General features: G+C 40.8%; 1 protein-coding gene and 1 long non-coding RNA gene across 3 annotated transcripts in view; one reads left to right on the top strand and one right to left on the bottom strand.

Moving 5' to 3' along the window:
* The window catches only part of CRB1 (crumbs cell polarity complex component 1), a 93,053-nt gene that overhangs the window by 1,256 nt on the left and 72,292 nt on the right, over positions 1 to 19,505 (top strand). The gene's annotated exons all lie outside the window — the stretch shown is intronic.
* On the bottom strand, positions 2,006 to 19,229 carry LOC140684602 (uncharacterized). Its single transcript, XR_012057079.1, has 3 exons — positions 15,675 to 19,229; positions 15,059 to 15,104; positions 2,006 to 3,381 (listed from the first exon to the last, which is right to left on the bottom strand). It is a non-coding gene; the product is annotated as an uncharacterized lncRNA (long non-coding RNA).

The raw sequence follows: 19,505 nt of genomic DNA, 5'->3' as shown, positions 1-19,505 counted from the left end.
CATCACTCAAATTGTTACTTGGACAGTTTACAGCCCAACATAAATTAAAGACTAAAAAGCAAACAGATGCAGTTGAATCAACAAGCACTCAAAAAAAAAAAAAAACCAAAACAAAACAAAAAACAACAAGCCCACACTTGAAAATATAAGAAAAATACAGAATATCATAGAAACATAATTTTATGCTAGTAATTTTCTTTTTGGGGATGTACTGATGTGAATCAGGGAAACCAAAGTGCTTTTTCTAAATTAACTCACAAGAGGACATACCCTAAAAAAAAATAAGAGGGAGACTGGACCTTTAACTTTCACAAAGCAATTTTCAAAGTCTACATCCTGTAGGAGGAACAACCAGAAACTCTCTAAGTAGTGTTAGTTAAGAAAATTTCGTTTTTCCATGAGGCAAGTAAATCAGAACAAAATATAAAACCTTTGGGAACAGGAATTAAAAGTTAAGTTCTTATAAATTAAGAAGGTCACATAAAGAACATAATGCCGAAAGAAACCATTGCTAGAATGAAAACAAGAAAAAAGCCCTCAGGACTCAGTTTAAAGAAAGAAGATAAATACAAGTTTTGACTTTCACCTTTGGTGAGCTTTGCTCAATGTAGGATGCCAAAGGCAAGGAAAGTAATTGTGTGTCATTTTATGAAATGGAAAAGTCTTTAGCCCATTAACTGGCATGACATCTCAGATGTGGCACGGGTGTTCTCTGGGTATGGCCATATGGCCAATCCCAAGCAAGGGGCTTTTCAGTCTTGGAGAACTTTCTCGGGTAGAACTGTGGCTGTTGTCACAAACTGATATCCCAGGATGGAGCAGCTTCATTGGGAACCAGAATCAGGCTCAGGACCATACCCTCTAAATAAATAGTATTTAGAAGCCATGAACTCCATATGCAAGCATTCAATACAAGTTGGATTTGTCTGGCATTTTGTGAACATTTGTTTCTACAAATCATACCAAATGAACTACTCACAGAAAATTAATCTGGGGGCATCCAGATGCCCAGCTCTGTGTGAGGAGGGACCAAGAATCAGGAAGCATGTCCCAAGTCCAGAATAACACTGATGACTCCTTGCTAGTCTAATAGGAATTACAAGCATGAAACTGTGGGCAGGGAGTTGCTTATGAAATAGAGGAAAAGAAATTCTGATAAATACAGGTATATTTACACATCAGATTTGGAAGTGATTCTGTCTGAAGTCAAGTTCAAAATCTTTTCATTCAACATTCAAGTACTGATTTTTTTAAACAAGTTTTACAATGGATTACCTAGCACTACTGCAGAATTGTCTTTCTTTTGGGAAAAATACAGAGAAATAATATTTTAAGGTCAAAACTATTGCCCATATAAGCTGTGGATGCCCCATCTCTGAAAGGGTTCAAGACCTGGTCTAGTGGCAGTTGTCCCTGCTCACAGTAGGGGTGCTCAAACTAGATGATCTTTAAGGTCCTTTCTAACCCAAACCATTCTGTGATTCTATTTTTCTCCATTTTAGTGACCTTTCAGCAGAGCCGAAAAAATATATTATTTACTTCAAAATCAATGCTTCATTAATTGTTCAAATGTTCATAAATTAAGAATGGAAATTCATTTGGGATTGCTGTTAAAGTGAGCAAAATATCTGAGCTTTACTTGCAGCCTTTTTCTACCCCTCTGAGATGTGCAATTTTTCCCTGCGGACAAGAACTCTTAATTTCACACAACTATTCCCATTACTCACAAAACTTCTAATTACTGCTTAATTACTGTGTTAGGCATAAAGCTCTGCTTATAAAGAGATTTGTGGTTTTGCTCAGACTGCTCATCCCTCATGCACACTCGGCTGATGTAAGGAGCTTTCCAGCAATGTCTTGTTAGTGTGGTTTGATGAGTTCACAGCCCATTCGGCAGCTCCTCATTAGCCCTCGCTGGAGCTGAGCCTGTCAGAGCTGCACTCAGCACTCTGAGCACCAGCAGCCCTGCAGCCCTGCCTTCCTCCTGGATGTCACACATGGCATCTGGAGCACAGCAAAAATGAAACATCCTTCACATGTCTGCCATCATCTCCAGTAAGTTAAAAGCAGACGCTTCTAGACACAGTTGTGCTGGGTTGGGTTTTTTTTTCCCTTTTCATGTATATATTTTATTATTAATAACACTCCATCTCTGGAATGAAACTAAATCTTAAGAATGAAAACTAGTAGCCCTGTAACTTAAGAAAAAGGCAGTAACTTCTGCAAGATAAATGTGTAAAAGTGACATTAAGAACATCCAAGCCCCAATTGTACTTGAGCCACTCAGTTCAAATTCTTCCAAGGCATCCTTAGGGTGCTCCATCTACAATTCCAAGAGCAGAGGATAACAGGTTACAGACCCCTCTCTGCTGTGTGCTCTCTAACTTGGGAACTGTCACCACTGAGAAACTCTGGAGATTAAACATTCTTTCACATCCCATTTCATCACTCAGAAATTGCAGTGCAAGATATCAGCTTCTTCAAAAATTTACCCCTCAAATGACAGTGATTTTGGCAATACAGGACAAGCCATTGAATGATTTATTCACAGTCACAGGACCAAAAGGGAATTCTACAGCACGGACACAGATCAATTCTGTAAGCAGGTTGTTAGTGACTAATGACCTATTGGGAAAGAGTCTGAGGGGCCAGAAAAGAGGTTGTGCAAAAAGGTGTTTTATCATTCATGCTTAACCAGCAGCAGAGATCTCACACAGATCTTGAAAGACTGGTGTATTTTATCCTGTATCCATGAAAATGGACTGGAGAAACTGAGGCTGGAAAGTTAATTTAATACAATCAGAGGATACAAACCTAATGTTGTAATATATACATAAACTTTTCAAAGGTGTGCCCACACAAAGTTTGTCTATCTCTCTCTCACCCCACAGTTTTTTGACAAACTGTAAGCACTAGGGAGTCTTTTCCTTGTGCAAATCTCGACACCTTTTCCTCTCTGTTAGAGAAAGCTCAGGAAAAAAAAAAACCAAAACAACCCAGTGCTGTTTAGAGAGTGCTCAAATTTTGATGGCCAGATTGGGCACTTCCTCACTGAAAAGTTACAGGGAAAGGCAAATATTTTGCTGTTTTGTGTTGACAGTAAAATGACTTGTAAGGCACAGGAGAGCAATCAAACCACTGTTCAGTACTGGCTGTTTCCAGTTTTGAGTGCTGCTGTGAGCAAAAGAGAGGCAATTAGGAAAATGCTGGAAAGGGACAGCAAAAATAGGGAGACATTTATAAAGATGTGTCCTCTGAGAAAGGGTCACAGGAAGAGAAGCCTGAGGGAAGACATGATTACAGTCTTACCTCCACAAGAGAATGGCAATCAAGGACGGTGATGAGATCAGTTGCTCCCTGTCTCCTCTAGAAGGGCAGGCTCTGGAAAATAATAGATTCCATGTACATCAGGGAAGATTTGTGTGAACTTTCCCAACTGAAGGATAATTAAGACACTATATCAGAACTTTTTAATGAATGGGTTAGATAAATATCTGCCAGAGATTGTCTAGACTGCTGTCTCACAGCTGGTGTTACACAGACCAGGGGCAGTCAGCACCACCCTGGGGGATCTGTGAAGGTCTCAGGGGACAGAGCCCCAGAGAGGCACAGGTGGGGACTTGTCCCAAGGGCTGTGGTGGCACTGAGGCTCCGGGGCAGCTCAGGAACAGCTCTGGGGCAGGGTGAGCAGATGGCTCCCTTCCCTTCTGCACAACTGGGGATTATGTGCTGTGCAAAACAAAGGCAGCCCTGAACTCAGCCCCCCGTGTTGTAGCAAAACCAGAATTGTTGCCTAAATTTCAGTGAGGAAATAGTTTACTCCCATTCTTTGAGACAGCAAGACCTCTTATTTTTTGGTACCCTAGACTTAAAATAAGTACTTTGGCTACTGAAGGCATTGATTAAAATGAGAACAGAAAGTACCCCCATGCTAGAGATCATGTAGTTTGATTTCTGGTTTTTGGAGTGAAATCACTTGTATTTTTACTTGATATGTTGATAGTGTGATGCAAGAAAATATAACTAATGAATGGATTATCAATATAAAAACTTTCATGGTCAGAAACCTGAAAAGGAATAGAAAACATGGATTGCATGCTGAACCTGCCAGCTTTTCACTTCATATAAAAAAGCAACACAAGACTGGAACTTACTGCACAAAACCAAATAGCAGTAGGACACTGTTCTAACTGGCTATTCTGGATATAGTGAAACAAATTAACACTGGAGTAGGAGTTCTGCTTCATCTAAGAGAAGTTTAACATTTTATTTTGATGGCAGCAAAATTACTTTACGGAATATCAAGGTTTATATATATAAAATATATATATATATATATTTATTTATTTATTTATTTATTTATTTATATGTATCCAACCAGCTACAAAGCAATGAATAAATAAATGTGTCTTAGTCCATGTCACTGAACTTTCTCTAGTAAGTTAGAGAAATAGCAACCTAAGTGCCTTTGATTCTGCCTACAGGGGTTTGCAGCCAAAGACCTCCCAGTGATACTTCTACTTTTGGGTTTGTTTTTATAATTCATATTCCAACATTAAGAAAATCTTTTAGACAATGTCTCAGTCTCTAGGTAAACTTGAGTGTTCCCTTGTTCTTTGTGGTAGCCCAAAAATGGAAAAAAGGTCCTGATATTTACATTTTCTAAGGGAAGCCTTTAGAACTAATCTACTCATCTGGAGCAAGGAGATGAGTGATACATATTATTTCCCAGATTGATTCCACAGATTACTTTGTTGGTTTTAGGGCCTGACACACTGTTCAGTTCTCACTATACTTCTCTGTTTCCCCAGCCATTACCAGTGATATGTCGTATGAAAGCCCTCTCACACAGCAAACAGCAAAAAAACCCAACAGCCCAGATAAACCCTTTTCCAATGAGATTCTTATCTTTACCTCATATTGATCATATCTTACTCACCCATAAAATGGGTCAACAGGAAGCTGCTTTCATCTTTTGACAAAGACTGCAGCTGACAGGGCCTCTGGGCGGGCACCACGCAGCTGCCACTGCAGCTCTGCAGGGCTCCTCCAGGCCCAGCAAAATGTCCCTCTCCAGGCATCAACAAAGCAAGGCTGCTGCAACTTCAGGGTTAGGGCAGCTTCTGCCTGCCTGGAATCTTATCAGCAGGGACAGAAATCAGAATATTTCAAGGGCTAAATATTTCTGTGGGTAGAAAAGGGGCATGGGCTGCTAACCCGTTACAGTGTCCCCTCTCCAGCAGCTAAGGATCAGGGCACTTGCCTGGTGCATCCTTCTGTGCTGGGAAATGCTGTGCCTGAATAATTGTGGCCTGGGAGGATGCTGACAGGCAAGGGGAGAAACTCCTTGCTTCTTTTTACTGCTCTAGCTTGCCTGCCCAAGGCTGAGCATACTGGCAGCCTAGTCCCTTGAATTTTTCCTTGAATAATGAGACAGACAAAGCATTTTTATCTGTATTAATCAGGGGCTTTGCAGACAGGACACATTCTTTCAAAGTGTACTCAATCACAGTGATTGAGATCAATGCTGTGAGTAAACAAACAAAACTTTGTACCCCTCCCTTAGAACTCAGCCATGGACACAATGGCCTGACAGCTCCTTTGCTGAGGTTTCTGAGAGGTACAACTATGTTCCTGTACTGTGGTGCTACCAAAGGCTGACTGTCCCCTAAAATAAAGGCCAGAGATGCTCCAATTCACATCCAGACTGCCAGGGAGGCTATAGGCAGCATGAGAGGCGGCGTACACTGGCCACTCTTCCCTTGACAGTTCCAGTCTCCCTTGTTGGGCTTTCCAACAGGATGATACAGAACACTTCATTAGCTCTTTCTTCCACAAGAAGGGCCCTAGCTCTGAATTTGACTGTGACACATTCCTTTGCTTCTTTGAATGTGAGCTAGAGGAGTTTGAAAACAACATAATTTGACAGGAAGCCAAAGCAAGCACGCAGAATGATAGACAGTCATCAGTCTGCAAGGATCCAAGCAACTACAATTTAGGTAACCTGCACTGACAGATTACTCATAGCAGGGAACCCAAAACTCTCACTGTAATAATGTAGCCTTGAAAAGACATCTGTATACAGCAGTAGCTTCAGAGGTGTTTAGCCAAGCTTTGTGGCAATTTGTAGGTGCTTCCAAAGCAGCTGTGGTACCACACCTGGTATGGCAAACTATCCCTGAGTCTGAACACAGAGAGTGTCCACACAGCTGGGAGATCAGGCTCTGTTATCTGCAGTGAACAGCCTGCAGTGTAACTCACCACCCTCCCAACAGCTGGCAAGAGAGCCCTGAGAGAGTGTCTGAACTAATACACATCACCTGGCTGCTCCTTGGGCAGCAGCTCCTTCCTGTTGCAGGAAGGGTACAGCTGTGCTGGCTGTAAGAAAGGCAAAAACATGACATTGGTCTGACATGGTGTAAAGAATTCCTAACTGTGCCTGCTCTTCTCCAACAGCCTCTTAATTTCCTTTGATAATTCCATAAATAAGATACAGAGAGAGGAGGCAGCAATCTTGTGAAATAAGCAGAGGCCGCATAACAAAAGAAATGTGTAATGCCAGTGAGGAGAAGCCAGGGAATGACACTGATGTATCAAAGATTGCATCAGAGCTATTAAATGGGATGAAAAATATGCAAGACCCTTGTAAGCTCTTTTTTTCTCTGTTCAACCTTAAAAGAATTCTGAAAGCCAGCCTCCACTGATTCCTACCATAAAATGTAGGAAAATATGAAAAATGTGTTTGTGTAATAATAATCCAACCCTTTTTGATCCCTGTCTGTATATATATTTGTAGCAGAATGCAAGTAGGTGCTTCTGCAATGCAGCTGCAAAAAGCAAATATCTGGCCATCATTTTGTAGGACTCAACAATTCAGTTTTTCTAACTAAACCCATCCTTCTCTCTTATTAAATACATCTGACATTTGTAATTCCGATTGTAATACTAATGGTACTGAACATTTTGCAAGCCTCAATCCTTGTAAAAATGCCCTCAGTTTGATATAACAAGAACTATCCGTTCTGTTTTCTCATGAGTATGTTTTAAATGTCTGATTCAATTTAGTCTAACATCTTCCCATTTTAGAGCGCATGGAAAAGTGAAAGAAGATTAAAGTTACTAAAATCAATTGCCATTTTCACATACAAAAGGCTATTTCCAAAGAATATTGTGTTTCCTAAAAAAGAAGTGGGCAACTTGGGATTGCCACCATTTTCCACAGTAGCAAAGTGACAAGACTGAGAGGTGTTTGCAGCAAAACTTTAATGGAATTAAACAGCAGAAGGAAAGATTGGCACTGAACACCTTTGAAGGATCTGGATATAAAAATATTTCCAGCAAACAGACTGACCTAATGATCTGACAAATGATAGAAAGGAATAAAAAAAGGAGAAATGTTCTGCACACAGCAGAACAAAATCAGATCTGTTTTTACAGTGCTTCTACTACAGCCTTAAAGCCATAAACACTCCATTCTCCATTTTGTTTGGGGAATTGCCCACAGATTAAAGCAGGCTGTGTTCCCAGATCTCTGTCAGTGTTCTCTCTGCCCAGCGACCAAGGAAAATACCCTACAGTGGCCCTCCTGTATCCCCAGCCAGCACCTCTGAGCTGGCAATGGTTTTGCTGCAGTCACACAGGCATCTGTTGCCTGTAATTCTGCTATTCCACAAGGAGCCTTGAGCAGTGTTGATTTCAGGTTTTTTTCTCGTTTAACTTCCCAAGTCCATTCATTTTGTGTTATGTCCAGCGAGGACCAGCATTTGGCTTTGCTTATGAAACCAGGAAGTCAGGGGTTGTGATCAAGAGTGGTTTCTTTTCAAGGTGATGGAGAATGATGTCTTTTGAGATATTTGAGATTTTGAGATACTTTGATTGACTGGCAATCAATTACTCTGCTTGTTATATTCCAGCTCTTAAACTAAGCTTTGAGGAAACTGCATTCTTCAATATTATTAGAAACAAGTGGAGACTGTTACTACACTTACTGAGATTTTTGTGCAAGAGATAAGCAGCATCACAAATGTGTGTGCATCTTGAATAGCACAATTTCTTCTTCGGCTTAACATAAGAAAATGTTCTAGAGGGCACTCACACACCTGCCAAAGCTATTTAATTGTGCTTCAGCTTCAGATAGATTGTATCAACATTTCTACAGACAGGGGAACCCTTTCCTTACTTTTATTAGCAAAACTGCAAACACCCAGAGAGCTGAGAGATGGATTTTCCCGTCTTTTAAACCTGCACATCTTTTATGCAAGTGCTCTGAATCAGCCTGAAAAATTCTGGGTCTTCATGGGTGACTGCTTCTTTTCTGCAATCCCTGATGAGCACCAACACTTTCATTAACCACAGGCATGTAGTTACACATGCTTACAGTAAACCTGGTTTTCCAAAAATAAGAAATTTGCACTAAATCATTACAGAAAGTTCCGAGAAGTAGTCATAGGCAATGGGTGCTGAGCTTTCTGCTCTAGTTGATGCAATGGCTTGGACTAGATGATCACCAATAGTCCCTTCCAGTGCTTTCTGTTCCATGTGAACCACTTGGGTTTTAGCTGAGCCCATTACTACAGTGCTGGCAAAGCAGTCACTTCAGGGAGTGTATCAGAAGTGCTGTCTCACAAACTCTGACACATTTTTTACCATTCAGTAATAAAAGGTCCTTAGAGTTTGTTGGAAGCTGGTTAGTGACAAGAAAAATTGCCAAGTGGAAAGGATGAGGGAAGAGAGTGCAATGTATATTTCAGACTCCTTTTGGGGGAAAAAAAAAAAAAACACAAACAAAAAACCAGTTACTAGATTCATTAAAAAAAAAAAAAAAAAAAAAAAACAAAACACAAAAAAACCCAAAAAACCAAAAAAAACCCCAAAAAAACCCCCCAAAGAATAAATCTCCACTGTGTTACCAGTGTAATGCAGACTCACCTATTTTCTCTTCAGGACTCCTTACAAAGTAGCAGGAAAGTGAATGTGGCACTGAATAAGACCCTGTGCTCAGAAATGTATCCAGGTATCAAGGATGAAAACACTCTTAACACAGAGGAAACTCTTATGTGCAGAACAGAGCTTGAATTCTATAAAGAATGTGCAGCTACCACAGGGACATCTGTAAAACTTGTCACTTGCCTTTAAAAAAGGTCTAGTGTTCTTAAACCTCAATGAGAGGTCCAGTGATTTAGCCTTTTAAACTGCAGTCATGCCCTATTCCAGCTATTACATGCCTCATTTCTGTTAATCTTCTCTAATTAGTTCTGCTTCTCAAGTGAAGTTTTAGAATCTAACATTTTCCTGTGCTAATACCAAGGGTTCTGCTTTCATGTTCAAGGTCAGTCCAGCATTTCACCTTGTGAAACTCATTTGTCCTCCCTGCACTTACACTTGTACTTTGAGTTTAGTCATCAGTTTAGACTCTCTCAAAGACATTTGCTGACTTTAAAGTTATCCTTAAATGTGTGGTCATGCCCAGCAGAGTCATACAAGTGTGAAGGAAAAGACTTCCTTTAGATTCTTTCTCTTCCTTGAAAATATGTAGACAAAATTTATCCCATGAAAATAATTTCAGCTTTTTCCTTGTGAGTTATTTTGCATGTTTTACAACACATAAACAGATTGGGCCTCAGAGCCTGTAAGGAGGCACATGACAGTTGTATAGGTGAGAATGCTGAGCTGAGAAGGACAAGGTGAATACCCTGCTTGCAGTGAGAGAGCTGTGAACACAATCCAAATGATCTCCCTGTTCAAATCACTAAATTTAGATCTTGTGTTTCTCCCTTCATATGTTATACACACACACATTAATGTATTATGTGTTAGCAGGAGGACACACATGCAGTTTTCCAGATTCTTCTTGTGCCTGAGAGATCTGTTATATGGCAAGCACTTCCTCTGTAAAAATGGTATTATTGTTTACTCACTCTTATAACAAATGGAGGCACTTTTTGTATGTGCAATTTCCATTGCTGACTGTAAGAATTTACATATCATTTCTTTCATTGACCCCTCTTAGCTGCCTCTTTTGAAGGGACGAGGTCACTCACTTGCCCTTCCTGTGTGAGGACTGGAGACATCCAGCTATTACTGGAGACATGTGATGGCTGAGGTGTGAACACTAATGGGAGGAGGCACCTGAGCCCCAGGCAAGAATCAACTCTTCTCCAGCTGATGCTCAATCCAAAATGGCAGACTATTTTCAGGTTAAAAAAACATTAACTGGGCAAGGGGGAAAAGTCAGTCTTCAGTGATACATAACCTAGGCTACAATCAGTTTAAGCAGCTTCCTTTGAGCACTGCTGCTGCAGCTGGGGATAAAATCTGCAGTTCATCTAAATGGGTCACCCAGGCTTGATGCTTTTATAGTTAATGCTGTCATGAATTGCAAATAAGCATAAACCAGCAATAGGATAATGGTAGAAAAGCAAGCATTTTTATGCTTCAGTCATTTCAGATGCAACAAGTAAGAAAATCTGTTAACTATTCAAACTACCTCCTTAAAAGAAATTATAATAAATATGTAAACAATATATGGAAAATACCCAGCCCTTTCAATTTTCAATAGTTAACACTTAATTCCTTTATCTGAAAATATAATCCCTGAAGTATTTGGTGGAGGTTATGGAACAGTTTATGATTTGGTTTTTCAAAACCTCTCCAGTGGGATTTATAATCTTATTTAGAAATCATTGACAACAGGGTGCCCATTTTTCCAGAACTGCACATTTTGACAAATGTCCATCTAAAACCTCTTACATTCAGTTATCCTGATGTCCAGAAAAAGGACAGAAATAGGAGAAAACCCTTTCATTCTCCCCATCTCTAAGGCAGAGGAGGAAGGAACAGCACATGCACAAAGACAAAATTCACAGATTTTCTACAAGACCAGCACCTAATTTTAAAACCTGAAAACTATTCTAAAGGTTAGAACCTCACTCTGCACAGACCTTCAGTAGAGATGTACTGTAGTACAGGGCTTTGGTACCAGAATTTAGCCCCAGATGAGCTGCACTTCTGTATTTTGCTCATCCTTGTGACAATGTGTCACCTTTCCAAGGATATTTCAAAAAAAAAAAAAAAAATACACTGTGGAGGTGAACTGTGCCTTAACTCTGAACTGCTTTGGGAGCAGGACACTCAGCACCTTTCAGTGCTGACTATCCACAAGCAGGTCTTATCTCATGACACCTAATAAAGTGTTTGGTAATCACATCAAGTGAGAAAACCCTTCACCTTCCCCTTGGTGGGCAAACAGCATCTTTCCTCCCTGAGGTACACAGCTTAGAAAGAGAAAATAGGTATTAGGGAGCATCATCTAGGAGATGACATGGGACAAGAGTAATGGACAATAGACATCCTCACAAACTGCTTTTCTAAACTCTTCTTTACCTCCAACATGTCATCCAGACATGTTCTTAGAGCAGTAACTTAATTACCTCCACTTTATTCTCTCTTGCTCAGCGCATGGTGACAATGGTTTTATCGTGGAAATATTTTCTCTAGAGAGCACTCTGAGTACTGACAGCTCTTCTCTCTTTACCTCCCTCACACTGTCACCCTTCTGTATTTGCCTTGACACTGTCTTCACATTGTCTTGACATTGTTCTGACAGTTAAAAAAACTCAATCACTGCAGGAAACAGCCATGACAATGCGGACAAGAAAAAGGAAAAGTGTTATGAAAATTGTTGAGGAACTGTGAAGATTTACAGGCTAGTGAAAACAAGATTTTGCTTTTTCTAAACCACATTCCTAGTGAGTTTTCAATAAAAAGCTGATTCAACAAAGTCTTCAGCCAAGGCTGGCAAAAGTAATCTCAAAAGCGATTGGCAGTTATGGATTCTGTACCTGAAATTCAGATGTTCCTTGGTAACAATCCCTCTTACTGCCATGAGTTCAGGTACATTATGGGAGATACCTCAGCCCATCTCCTGGGGTGCAGGGATGCTGAATTACTGTGAAATGCTGCCTTGGAACTCGCCAGCTACACTTTCTCCCAAGTATGCTGTTCAAATGGGGATCCCTCTTGGGGGCAACCAGAAAAGAAAGGCGGCCACAGAAAAAAGAAAGAGTTAGCTGGAGCTTTAGTTCCCTTTGCTAATAATAAAATCGAATTTTGTTTTATTGGGTCACAAATTAGAAGAGAGGAGCCTAGAAAGAAAGTATCACAATCAGTCTGACAAATGCCAAATGTTGTGGTAACAGGTAAAAAACCCAGCACAAGCAGGTAAGTTTAGTATCTATTTCTCTGCTTGAATTAAACTTCTGAGCAACTCCTTAACTGGGTATGGTATGGACATACTAAAGTGCTGTACTCGACAAGTTAAGATTTGTGATTCAACAATTCGACAAAATTACTGTGGATTTGAACAGGAATTCTAATCATCAGGAGCCATGTGGGGAGGGTTGATGGGTTTTATTTTGTGGTTTGTTCATTTGATTGTTTTAGAAATGCATATATAGTTTTGAAACTAGTTCAAATTCTTAGTAGTTACAAGAACATTTGGGTAATAAAAAAATACCTAAAAATTTTACTTAATACTATCTTGGCATGCATACAATCCACATCTTACCTGGAAAATGCAGTTAAAGCTGATCCCTTGCAAAGCAGAAGTTCAACACTGCTCTGTAGGGCATCTGTGGTGTTCCCTGCAGGTCACACAGGAGGAGAATCTCCTCACAGAGAGAGGCTCTTTTCCAGCACCTCCCAAACTGCAGGGCCACCCTGGCATCCAGCATCCAAATGAGGTGGCACAGGCTCCAGGGCTCCATGAGACCTTAGCCCAGTCCTCTCCAGGTCCCTGAGGCAGGAGGAGCAGGGGCCTGGAGGTGCTGATTTGTAACCTGCTGACAGACCTGCCCCTGCCTCTGCATATCCACCCCAACAGGAATGTGACCCACATGGCTGGGGAGAGAAACCCTCTGCTTTCTGAGTGCAATTCAGGAAATCCTGAATATATCTCTGCCACACATCTCTAAGATTGCAGCATGAAGAAAATGTTAGTGAAAGCTACTTATGAGACCAGAACATACGGAAATAAACGTCTCTTTGTCAATTAATACAATTTTTTGATTACAAGGATGGATCAATACATGCTAAGAGTAAGGTGAACAAGCATATATGCAGATTGATGCTCACCTGGTTAATTTTATGGCTAATTTAATCATAATCATTATCATGATGACCAAAGCACAGGTAAGACAAAAATAGAACAGAGACAAAATTAACCCAAAGTGTCAAGGCAGAAACAATATGGTTCCAATTTATTCAGAGAGAAAATTAAGCTTCAAATGCTTCTGCCTGAACTCACTTGATGAAGCATGGTCTTTATACAACTAAGAAAATGGCACAAAAGTCTCCACTTAAGTGCAGACACTTCTGAACCATAGAATATAGCATTTATTCTAAATGCTATATTGGGTGGTTATACTGCAACTGCTCTGGCAAGATGAATGACAAACATTTTGGTACTTCCTTCCTACACTTTTATGTCTACATGCTCCCTTTATTATTAATGGCATAATATTTGCTACAGTAGGCTATGGTCAAATCAATACCAAGGTGCCTTGAGAAGACACCACAGCTGAACCCCTAATTAAGTACAATATTTTGTTCCTTTTAAATGAGACACTGTTTGAGGAGTACAGTAACAGTGCCTTGTTCTGTTCAAGGTATCTATAATTAATAACCCCAATGATCAAAGGAAATGCGATCCTAAGAGGAAATGGCTTTTGAGAATCCCCAGGTATTAAGTACTGAGCACTACTTCCCAATCTGTTCTGCAGCCTCTCAGCACACCATGAAGTGTGATCCCCTTTGGGATCATAAAACAAGCCCCATCATAGATCTCTCTGAAAAAAAATGCTCTCAGCAAGATAGTCACTAGATATTTATCACTTATTCATTATTGCCATGAAATCTTGCTTAATTTTTTTCCTGTCCAGACCCTTACTGTCACACAGATCTCATTTATTTAGCATAATTTAATATAAAGTGGGGCAGGACACTGCCCTATAATGTACATGTGCTGGCATCTGGACTGGTATTGTGAGGAAGGACCCTCCCCCAAAATTGGGTATTCCTTTTGTTTTTTCATTAAGTTTTCTGAGATAGAGTAAGCACCTGGATGTCAAGCTGTGGAGGCTTTAGTTCCCTGCTTCTGCTTGCTGATCTTATTTTACACTCCCCAGCCACAGCATCACCAACAACCAGAGCTCTCCCTGTGTCTTTAGAGCAGGTTTGTGTGAAACAAACCCCCTGTCACTGCAACAGGATGGCTGAATCTCATATCCAGGGCAATAGCAGGCCAGAGCAGCATCACTGTCTTCTGGATCATCCTGAGGAGTGTGAGCACTTCAGCAGAGCACAGAGGCATCAGTGCTACCCCACAGAGCTGGTGCCACTGCTGGCATCATGTCCTGGGGCTACAATTACTGCGGGCTCACTCACCAGCCACACCAACTTACTGTAATTTCCCATCCCTGCCCTGGAAACACAAGTCTACTTTGGATCAGGCCTCAGAGGAAGAAAAGGAGAATGAACGAAAAAAAGAATCTAAGGCAGGGAAGGGAGAACTAGGAATGGAATGAGAGATGAGGAGCTAGATCTACCTCTTCTATACATTAAATAGACAGAGTAAACAAAGGAGACTATTGATGGGGAAATAGAAATTTAAAAAGCCTTCAAGAAATTACTATATTGATTGCTAGTGGTGAATAAATGTCCATTCATTTATTCATGGTTTAAAAATTTTCATCATTTTACTGGAGAAAATGGTACTGATCAAATTTTGATAAAGGCTTGCTGGATACCTCTACCCTTATAGCAGATATATAATGCCCTAGTGGCAGGTGGTTTTATTCTAAAGCATGCCATCACATTAAGCTTTAACAATTTGACTTTTAGTGATATGCTTCTAATATGGAAGGCTTATTTCTTAGCATATTCCCCAAGGAAGGCTCCTGGGAATACCCTGATGCTGGTGAATATTCTGGTTTTGTGAAGCACCTTAAAAATGTTTAAGAGAAAGGTATCCTTAATTACATAGTGGATTTTCAATACCTACTTTTCTTTTGGGTCAGTCGCTCCTCCTCAGTGCTTTTGAGCCTGCTCTGGAAATAAAAAGTGGTAAAACCATGAAACAAATTCATTCTTGTTATGTTACAAGTCAGTAGCATTTTTAGGATGTTACAACACAGCCTGCAGGCCAGGAAAGCTGCCACAGACTGTGTCAGAGCCATGACTGTGTTCACTTTCATGGGTCACTGAAACTATTGTTCAAAAGGCCAGCCTGCTGCAGAAGTTCACATGATAATATCCTTCTGCTGGGCTTGGGACTGATTTCTGCCTGTGTGAAGTCAGTGAGGGCACCTTGTGCAGCTCAATCACATCACAATGATGTGTTACGGTCTTGGCTCTGAGGGAAAGCTGCCCTCAGCACAGGGGCTCAGCAGGACAGCTGAGGAAATTTGGGTTGTGCCAGTTCCCCCTGACACTCCAGCCTGTCCCAAAACACAGGAGCTGCGGATTTCCCCAAGCAGTCTTGAAATCCCAGTTGGTAATTAGTTCATGCAGAGCTAATTGTAGGTGATTTCTATTGAAAATAATTTAGCACATAACAGAAAGGGCTGGAATGTGAACTCTTCTACAAAGTTCATGCTGGAAAAGTTCTCTGTACTTACTGCCCATTGTAGCCACACTGAAGCTTTCTTGAGTCCTCTGGTATTTAAAACACAGTGCACTGCATTTCCAGCCACATAATGCTGATGTCACAGGGCTGATTACTCTTTTAAAGTCTGAGGAGACAGGAGAAGCAGCATCATGATTTTGATGTGCTGCAGTTTGATGTAATCAGAAACATGTAGTCCTCATTTGTGTTACTGAGAACCTACTGCAAACAATCTCAACATCTGCACACATCAGAACTTGGCTTTACACACAGAGACATTAAGAGTTTCCCTGTGTTACAGTCTGCTATGATACATTTCTAACAATCAGGGCTTTAAGCTTATCCAGTTATGACTCACAGAAAGAAATCATACCTGGGTCAGCATTACAGATATTTGAGGCTACATTTTAAAATCACAGCACCCTTATGTGCCACTGTATTATCAGAATCACAGCTTCGTGCTCTTTTCATATTAAAAAAAGGAAAGAAGTAATGAATGGCAGAACCACTACTAAAAGAGACTGAAGAGGGTGCCTTATAATGCCTTTCAAATGCAAACAACACGTGGACTAGGAATTTGGACATGAAATCAATTTTGTACTCCATTTTTAGCCCCTCTACTGGAGGGATTCTTAGAAGCATTTGGCAGCATTTCTGACTGCCTTTTCTCTCCTGTGTTAGTGGTTGAGCACAGAGGGAGCTCGGCTGCTTGCATGTTCCCACCTAAACCAAACCTCAGCCCTGCAGGTCAGCAGTAGCTGGTCTGCTTGAGGGGCAGCATTCCTGGCTCAGCCAAGCCCTCAGCTCCTTCCCGAGGCTGAATTCAGGAGGAGCCAGGAGTTCAGTGGCAGCTGGAGGCCTCTGTCTTACAAAAATGCCTTAAACTCTTTCCAGACTCCAGAGAAGCTGTGAGACCTTCTGTCTCTCAAGGTGAGATTTGGCCTTTTCAAGAGACAAACTGCTCCTTCGCTCTATTTTCCACTATTTGAAATTCATACAGGAGCAGGAACAACTGGATTTCACCCCAACTCACAAACTGAGTTTTATGCTGCGTCACTCCCTCTGTGTTTCTGAAAATTCCCCGACACAGAGAAGGAGACCATGCTTTGGTTTTCCTGCAGCCCTTTCTAGCTCTGGCACCATTTCCCTTGTTATATTGCCAGGCATCCACTTCCCAGGTGTATGTACACTTCAGCCTTTCTTCCTAGCACAGCTGCAAATCTGGTATCATCCCAACTGCAAGCACTGCTTTCATCTTTCCTCCTCCCCAGCAGCACTTGCACCCCTCAGTGTGTTCTGATACCAGGTTTACAAACAGCAGATTGCATTTCCATTAGTTTTACAAGATTCCATGTAGATGCTTGTGGCTTTAGGGACCAAGGCAGGAACAACACCTCACAAAGACACCACAAATCCACCATCCAAACAAGTACATGTAGGCATGCCAAGAAACCTCACCAAAGGCAATCCAGGATAACAGTGTAAGATAAAATTCACATGCCTAACTAAACCACTAAGGTTTTCTTTCTTTATTTCTGGCAAAACCTTTCATCCCACAGGAGAGATCGTTACACCTGTGGCTCTGTATCATGAGTTACATGCTGAGGATGTTTGAATGAAGCCTTAAGAGAAGATCAGGCAGAAAAGTATTGATTGAATCCTTGGGATGAAGATATTTAATCCACAAAATCACCAATCTCTCCTATAAGAATCAAGCTTATTACCTAAATAAAATTGCTTCAGATTTTGAGCAAAATATTTTTTCTATGTTCTTTACCTCTGAAGATCTGAAAGAAAGGCAAGTTTGAAGCTGGCCCACAGGTTCCCACTACCATGTACTGCAGTTGCTGCTCACCTGTCTATTTATTTCCTACATCCCAGCGTAGACGAGTCCTGCTCTGTACTATTAAGAATAAATTCTGCTTTGCAACCTCAACTGAAAATAAAACAGCACTTCTAGAGGGACAAGGAATACCTCATTATATTCATGTTGCTTCTCTTCTGCAGACGTAGAAGATAAAAATGAGGACAAATATAATGAATCTCTTAAAGGGGAGAGCTACATTCAGAGAGAGTGTGTACAAGGATTGCACAGCAGAAATCAGTTCAGTTTCTACATTTGTGTCCACATAATTTACTGCAATGGATGTCAACTGCCTCCTGGCCTGATCAGCCACTGTTCTACATCTTAGACAAATAAAAATATCTGTGCACAGTAAGAGCAGGATGATCACTGTACACTACCACCTTAAACTGCAGTGCTGTAGTGCTAAACATAAAGGTAAAGAAGCAGAGCATAATGTCTTTCATTCTCGTTAGAAACCAGTCTACTTGTACTGCTAGTAGCACTGTGCCTTGATGTCCAATTGAACCAAAAATCCTCCAAATTCAATGTATAGGAGCCCTGTTGAGCTCCTGGGCCCGATTCCCCTCCTGTTCCCATCACAAACACTAGGGTATGATGCCAGATAAAGTGAAAGCCAAAAATTATTTACACTGAGAACTAAAGAAGGCATTTACCTCATTGTTTGTTTATCTGGGACAGCTGGTGCCATTGCTGGGGTGCTCAGTGCAGGCAGTGGGGCAGCTGTAAGGGCTGCTGCTGCTGCAGTGCTCATGGGGTAAGGGAGTCTGGTAAAAGGCAGTGAAGGACAATGACAGCCAGCAGTACCTGCCTTTATTCTCAGGGACCAGCAGCAAGCCAGTGTGAACAGAAAAGTTTAGGGACAAGTGAAATGAAGACATTGGTTTAGTAGCCAGTTCTGTAATTTCAATCACAAATAATGTTGCCTAAACAACATTTTAAAATTTTAATGCCATTCCACTGTTACTCTTACACTGATATACCATACCTTTTCTTCAGAAAATAAGCTAATTTATTTTCCTTGATTTTGCTGCTACAAATGTACCTAAAACCAAATTTGGCTTTTTTGATAGCCGTGGAATATTTGTGTAACCGCCCTTTTTCTTTCCTGCCTGTGTGTGGTGCTGGTTACTATGGTAATAAACGTGACTCAAGCCTGAAAGTGGTTTCTATAACAACATGCTAGGATGTTTTGGACACACAATTTAAGTTAAAGATTCAGGATTAACTCTTTATGATCACAGTATTTGAAGACACAAGTGCTTGTTTGTTTGGCAAAAGTTTGATCACCCCTTCCCAAAGTAGGATTTTCCATGGAGCAGATTGAGTAATAATGATTCCAGCTGTGGATAGAGCAGGTAGGGTCTGGGGGCTGGTGATTTCCTCAGAGGGGAAACATGCAAAGGACAAATGGCACCACAGTAACTACAAACTGCCCATCACAGTGAATAATTAAGATAGTAATACAAATGTACTGGGAGATGGGAAGGGGAAAAATTGTATTAGTGTAATACTTAGAAAGTTTGAGACTATGGGAAAACCGAAATTATTTGTTTATGTGGAAAAGCTATTTTGAGGGCTAAGATGGCCCCTTACCTGGTTCTGTTTTATCCAGAACAGTTTCCTGTCCTTTCCTTCCCCATCTGCCAAATGCTGATGCAGGAGTGACATCTCTGCCTTTCAGCAGAGATGAAGGCACCTGATCCCAATCTCTGTCCCTGCCAATTATACAGCTGTGCTTATTTCTTCCCCAGTTCTTCATGATACATCAAGATTGAACATCTATCTGCACACCCACAACTTTCTAAGGCTGTCTTTGCAGGGACGTTAATGTCAGAGTGATGAACTGTATTTTTTGTGTCACGGTGCACTGCAGATAAATGGAGAGAGGATTAGTTACACCAAAGCCACGGCTCCTCAATGCAGCAGTAAATGCCTTGGGCAATATTTTAATATTTCCAGTTAAATGATAATTATTTC

The sequence above is a fragment of the Taeniopygia guttata genome, chromosome 8 (assembly GCF_048771995.1).
Source record: "Taeniopygia guttata chromosome 8, bTaeGut7.mat, whole genome shotgun sequence".
Classification (NCBI taxonomy): Eukaryota; Metazoa; Chordata; class Aves; order Passeriformes; family Estrildidae; genus Taeniopygia; species Taeniopygia guttata.
Note: the sequence above shows the minus strand (reverse complement) of the source record. Positions and strands in the feature narration are given on the sequence as shown.